General features: G+C 46.0%; 1 long non-coding RNA gene across 1 annotated transcript; it reads right to left on the bottom strand.

Moving 5' to 3' along the window:
• Positions 1–2,718: 2,718 nt before the first annotated feature.
• On the bottom strand, positions 2,719–3,948 carry LOC118679103. The gene is made up of 3 exons (XR_004975122.1): positions 3,708–3,948; positions 3,474–3,613; positions 2,719–3,150 (listed from the first exon to the last, which is right to left on the bottom strand). It is a non-coding gene; the product is annotated as an uncharacterized LOC118679103 (long non-coding RNA).
• Between the last annotated feature and the right edge of the window lie 2,711 nt (positions 3,949–6,659).

Raw genomic sequence — 6,659 nt, 5'->3', positions numbered from 1 at the left:
TAAACTCCCCCTAAGGCCCCACCTCTAGTACCATCACTAGGGTATTATCTCTGAGGGTTAGGATTTCGACATATAAATTAGGAGGTTGGGGGGAACACAGACATTCAGGTCATAGCAGTGGGTAATAGTTGATTATTATTTAATTTTATGAGTGGAAAAATAAAAGTAATTTTCCTATAGAACAGTTTTCCTGTGCCTCTGAGAGTTCTGACTGTTGTCACTAACATAGAAATAAGCTGTGCATTATTCTTGGGGTTACAGACTAAGGCACTTTAACCCCGGACCTCAGCTAACATTTCTCCGAGAACACTTCAGGTGGGTGTTGGGCGGGAGCAGGAATACACTGGCTCGGCTGTGTAACTGCTCAAAATACAATTACATAATAATCAAATATTACCCACTGCTAAGCTGAAGTGGCTGGTGTGCCCTGGGGGGCGGGGGGTTGCGTTAGCCTGTTCCAGGCAATCCGGGAGGGGACACGTGTTCTCAAGGGCCTGGCAGTGTGGAGAACAATATTAAAGAAAAAATGATTTGACACTGATTAGAACAGCAAGGAAGACTTTGTTCAATATTAGTGCAGCAGAGGGAGCAGCCAAGACTAGTGCAGCGGAGAGAGCAGCCAAGACTAGTGCAGCGGAGAGAGCAGCCAAGACTAGTGCAACGGAGAGAGCAGCCAAGACTAGTGCAACGGAGAGAGCGGCCAAGACTAGTGCAGTGGAGAGAGCTGCCAAGACTAGTGCAACGGAGAGAGCGGCCAAGACTAGTGCAGTGGAGAGAGCGGCCAAGACTAGTGCAACGGAGAGAGCAGCCAAGACTAGTGCAGTGGAGAGAGCGGCCAAGACTAGTGCAATGGAGAGAGCGGCCAAGACTAGTGCAGTGGAGAGAGCGGCCAAGACTAGTGCAGTGGAGAGAGCGGCCAAGACTAGTGCAGTGGACTAGGGCCTGGGGAGAGATTAACTCAACTCAGAGCACAACAAGGACAGGTGAGGGTTTCTAGCCCAGGAGCAGGGCAAGGCCATCAGGGGATGGAAACTTACCAAGAGGAGAGATGAAAGGCTGGGGATTCTGATTAAACTGCCCTAACAGGATTCTTTCTGAAGACAGTTTAAGGACTTAGAAACAAGGGTGGGGAACAGAAACTGGATCAGATATCAAAGGAAAAATAAAGGGGGAAGTAAAAGAAGGAAGTGGGGGATAAACTATATTAAATACTATATGGCCAAGCTGAAAGTTCCCTTAAAAAATCTCCCCACGCATCTTTGATTTTTAGGAAGCTCGCAGCATCAGTCTCTCTCTGTATCCACATCTAACCAGCTATGCAGGTCTTCTGCTCAGCTTTCCTGCACTCACTGGTCCTTCCTGCAACCACTCCCTCCACCCACAACTTTCCCAGGAGCTTTCTTTCCAGGTGTCTCCATCTTTTTTCATAAAGAAATACTTGCCTTTCCTCATCTTATAAAATTCTTCCTTTTCAACCAGTTTCCAACACACACACACACACACACACACACACACACCGTGTCTCCAACATCTTGGGATGCAGAGGAGGAGGGATAACTTTAATATTTATAAATTAGTTATCAATAAGTAATGTTTCTCTAGCAGAAACAATGAGCTTGAGGTGTCTTTGGGGATCCGGTCAGAGCAGAGGAGTCTGGGGCAACAGCATGGGGGAAAGGGGCTCAAGCCAGAGAAGTCTGGAAGCTGCCAGGGAGAAGAGATGGGCTTCCCTGAGGAGCACTGGCCTGGCAGGGTGGGTCAGGGCCAAGAAAAGTTAAACAGAATATACCCCAAAAGGAAGAAAATAAAGAACAGAGCACAGGGACCACCCTGACACTGAGTGCAGGGAGAACTTGAAGGGAAGACTAGATGCCAATGGCAGCAGCTATAGAGGAATCAGACACAAAAAGACTGCAAGTGTCCACTATGTTTGGCCACCATGGGGTCAGATGAGTGCACAGGGAGGGGAGGTGATAAGTGCTGTGCTGTGAGGAGGGAGCAGGGGACAATGTGGGGAGTGGGGACGCGCCACGCCTCCCACAGGCCACACTGTGGGGAGTGGGGGGAGAGGGTGGGTCTGCTCCTCTGCTGGTGAAAGGAGAGTTGTGACAGGAGTCTCCTGTGTGGGGAGGAGCAGGCAGATAGCAGGTGAAACAGAAGTGAGAGTGATATTCATGGACCGATTTCTGAGGGGGCAGGAAGCGAGACAGCCTGGAAATCAGAGAGCCATGGGCTGGGACAGTAGGCAGACAGGCCTATCCAGCCCAGAGCTCAGGCAGGAGGCAGAGCCCTGCTGTGAGATGCTGAAAGAGGGGAGCGCTCAGCTCCCAGGAGCTTCCTGAGGGTGGAGGGCAGGAGAGGGCTGGGCAGGGCTCGAGTCACTGTGCTGTCTGTCCCCGTGGGCTGCTCTTTCTCATAAAGACTGTGGTCAAGGAAGACAGGCTAAAGCAACTGCCTTTCAAGACATGGCCTGCCCCCTCATCTTCCTTTATTTTGCCCACAAAGCCCTGAACAAATAGTCTACCCATCGCCAGCCTCTGGCGGCATTTTTCTAAAAGCAAGCGTGAGGGTGTCACTTCCATGCTGACTTCACTGGCCCTCTGCCTGCGAGGTGAAGAATCCAGTCTCAGCACCCCTGTGAAGCCCTGCATGACCTCATTTGGCTCTCATATCTGACCTGGATTTCCTCAGAGAGACCCTCCTTGGACACCTGCATGATGACATGCCCCCGCCACCCACTGCGCCTGCCTGCCAGTCAAGCTCCTGTTACTCAGGTGACATTCCTTTGTCTCAGTGACCCAGGCTCTCTCATGTACTCTTTGGGCGAGAGCTAATGTCCTTCTGTTTTATTGACAGACAAAATTTACCATGAAATAGTGGTCCCTGCTATTAATGGGTATAATAAGGGGAATTTACGTACAAATGTAGAGTCTCAGAGACACTGTCCCGTTACCACATGCTGTGGCCTCACAGAAAGAGATGAGAGCCCATCAGGGTGACTCACATGTCCGCAGGGTCTCTTCCTCAAAGCATTTTCCTGGTTCTATATGAGCTGCATGTCTTCTGTCAGAGGTTGACCCCTCAGTGGGTCAAGGCTACAACTTCAATGATATTTGGTTGATAAGGAATTAAGAATTTCACTGACCAGAGCTTTGGGTGGGAAAAAACAAAAGAGAAGAAAATGCTGGAGATGTCAGGTATCAAATTGGACAAACATCTTGAGTCTTTATCCACAATATGCTCAAAGCCCTATGAATAGATTTATGTTAGTTAGAATCACCAGTTTTTATAAACTGAAGACTCCAGACATGTAGAGATATAAATTCTGCCAGTTAGATGGCACACATATTATTACAAAACATTTTATGAGAAGGAATTGTGTTAGCAATTCATTTTGAAACTTATTTAAACTCTTTTCGCAGCTTACATTTTCTGGTTAGGAAATCTAGTGAAAAAATGTACTATTGCCTTACCTTTATTTCCTGTTCTGAAGACAAAAAAGAGGAAGGAAGTTCACATCACTTCAATGACTGCCGGCTGTTCTTTCTGAAGAACATATGAGAATACCCATCTTCAAAGATTCTCCTGTTTCTCTTCCTACTCAGACAGGTAACTGGAGAAGATGCAACAACAGTTAACTCTTACAAGTTTGGAAATACACCTGGAGAAAAAAGACAATCTTTATTATCTTGTGAGGGACCACTGACATTGTCAAATCCATGGTCACATAGAGGAAAATCAAATAACTCCCTCTATCAGTCGAAGGAAATGCCCTGAAAATGAAGCAGCTAAGACTCTTTGACACCCCTCGACTAGATGAGGTTTGCGGTTAGGCTCGGTTGAAAACTGAGTAAGCCTATTTCCTTTACAGGAATTTCCTGTAAAGCCTATTAGCACCCAATTTCTCAATTGTGGGTTTTTGTTTGTTTGTTGTTTTTGGTCTTGTACAGCTAACCTCCCAAAGGGTAACCTTGAAGATAAACGCTAAGCTCTCCTTGTGATTAGGACATAACCTGAAATCACCAAGGTTTTTTGGGTACATGTTTATGAAGATAAAGCTTCAAAATATAACACAATTAAGAACACCACGGTCCTTTGATGTGACAACTAAAATCCTTTAAGTCAGACCTTCCAGCACCCAGAGATCATGCTGGTCAGAAGAGCTTCACCTACACAGCATGGGGGCGAGCCAAGGAAACGCCCTCCTCTCATGTTCCAGTAAAGATGAGGCCTCTTTGCAGAGCCCCCGCCATTCGGGGTCACTTCTGCACACAGCTGGAGGGGAGCCTCAAGGACAGCTGGAGACCAAGTTCTCTTTGGGATGAAGGTAACATTCCTGTTTGCCTGAGGTGACTTTGGGAGGCCAGAAGACAGCATCAGCGACTGTGGCTAGAAGCACCTCAAAGCATTTCTGAGCTCGTCATGACCCTGCAGATTCCTAGAGAACACAGGTCTTTCCAGGCTGCTCCCGAGGGAGGCCAGGGAGCAGGTGAAAGGACACTTTGTGCGGGAGGCTCAGCCTCAGTGTCCTGGGAGCAGCACGGAGACCACCTGGGGGCTGGGGAGAGATCAGGTAGGATGGGGGAAAGGGCTGACATAGGGTTCCTATGACAGGTCCCAGTAACTGTTGACTTGAACTGGACTGCAGTGCAATGGGGCATGGGCTATCTTCCTGAAGATTCAGAGACTCTGGCACAGATCTTGAAGCTGAGAGTAAAGGTATTTAGAAAGATGTTTCTGAAGTAAATTTGCTCACTGGAATGGACTTGGAATCGGGTTTGCTGGAGAAGGAGTGCACTGGTCCAGGCATTGTGGACATAGTCTCCAAAAATCTGCTCCTTGTGCCAAGATGTGCAGCCTATTTCTCCTGTCCTCGAATGTAGGCAGACTGTGACTTGCTCTAACCCACTGGTTCTCAACCTTCCTGATGCCGCGACCCTTTAATACAGTTCCTCATGTTGTGGTGACCCCCAACCATAAAATTATTTTCGTTGCTACTTCATAACTGTAATTTTGCTACTGTTATGAATCGTCATGTAAATATCTGATATGCAGCATGTATTTTCATTGTTACAAATTGAACATAATTAAAGCATAGTGATTACTCACAAAAACAATATGTAATTATATATGTGTTTTCCGATGGTCTTAGGCATCCCCTGTGAAAGGGTCATTTGATCCCCAAAGGGGTCGCAACCCACAGGCTGAGAACCGCTGCTCTAACCCATGGAATGCACAGGCCGTGACGCTGTGCCAGCTCTGGACCTAGTTTCCAAAAAGTCTTCTGCTTTCATTTTCTTTCTCTCAGAAGCCAAATATTCTGTAAGCAAGCCCAAGGTAGCTATAAAAAGCAGCTGCAAAAACAGGAAGAGAAGGAGATGGAGAAGGAGAGGGAGAGGGAGAGGGAGAGAGAGAAAAGAGAAACATTGATTGGTTGCCTCTGGTATGTGCCCCAACCAAGGATCAAACCCTCAACCTTTTAGTGTACAGGACAATGCTCCAACCAACTGAGCATACTACAAATGAGGTGCTACCTCACACCTGCCAGCAAACGACAGGTGCTAGTGAGGATGTGGCAAAAGGAAACCCTCGTGCACTGCTGGTGGGAATGCAGACTGGTGCAGCCACTGTGGAGAACAATGTGGAGTTTCCTCAAAAAATTAAATATGGAACTACCATTTGACCCAGTGATCCCACTTCTAAGAATATATCCTAAGAAACCCAAAATACCAATCAGAAAGAATGTATGTACCCCTATGTTCATGGCAGCACAATTTACAATAACTAAGATCTGGAAGCAGCCCTAGTGCCCATTAGTGGATGAGTAGATAATGAAGCTGTGGTACATTTACACCATGGAATACTATGCAGCAGTAAAAAAGAAGGATGTTTTACCCTTTGAGACAGCATGGAGGGACCTGGAGAGTATCATGCTAAGTGAAATAAGTCAGTCAGAGAAAGAAAATTATCACATGATTCACTTAGATGTAGAATCTAATGAACAAAATAGGTTCAGAAACATGGAAGCATGGAAGCGACTGATGAATCGCAGAGGGAAGAGGTGGGAAAGAGATTAACCAAAGAACTTATATGCATGCTAGTGGCCTGGTGCACGAATTCATGCACATTGAAAGGAAATTAATTAGGAGAAATATTTTAATATTGCCATTTGCCCTTGCTCTATAATAGAAGTATCAATCAAATTCACAATTGACAAGGACAGATGGAAACACACATGTGCAATTGGCACCAGTGAGAGCTTTATATGTATCATGCTTTCACGAGTCAACTTAGCCTTTTATAGATATAGAATAAACTTGCTTAATTAGACCTGCTTTCTGATTTAGCTAAACTTTTTTCAGCCCAGTGAAGCACCCCATCTTCTCTTTCAGGCAATTGTCAACAACGCAGCAGTAAATATCAACACAAAGCAGATTATTATTGTAGATCACACAGGGAGAACAAAGGGTAAAATATTTAACTGCAGCAGTGTCTGACTATATTCTGCGTAGTGAGAAAACTTGAAATCATTTTCAAGGTCCATCATTTCTTACTTCTTTTCAGGCGGGTCACGTTTCTAAGCTTTCTAAATCTTTGTTTTCTGGCTAATGAAAAGAAAATAGGATTCCACTGAGTCTCCTATCTACCTACTCCAGGAC

This window comes from Myotis myotis, unplaced genomic scaffold (genome assembly GCF_014108235.1).
Source record: "Myotis myotis isolate mMyoMyo1 unplaced genomic scaffold, mMyoMyo1.p scaffold_m19_p_22, whole genome shotgun sequence".
Lineage (NCBI taxonomy): Eukaryota > Metazoa > Chordata > Mammalia > Chiroptera > Vespertilionidae > Myotis > Myotis myotis.
Note: the sequence above shows the minus strand (reverse complement) of the source record. Positions and strands in the feature narration are given on the sequence as shown.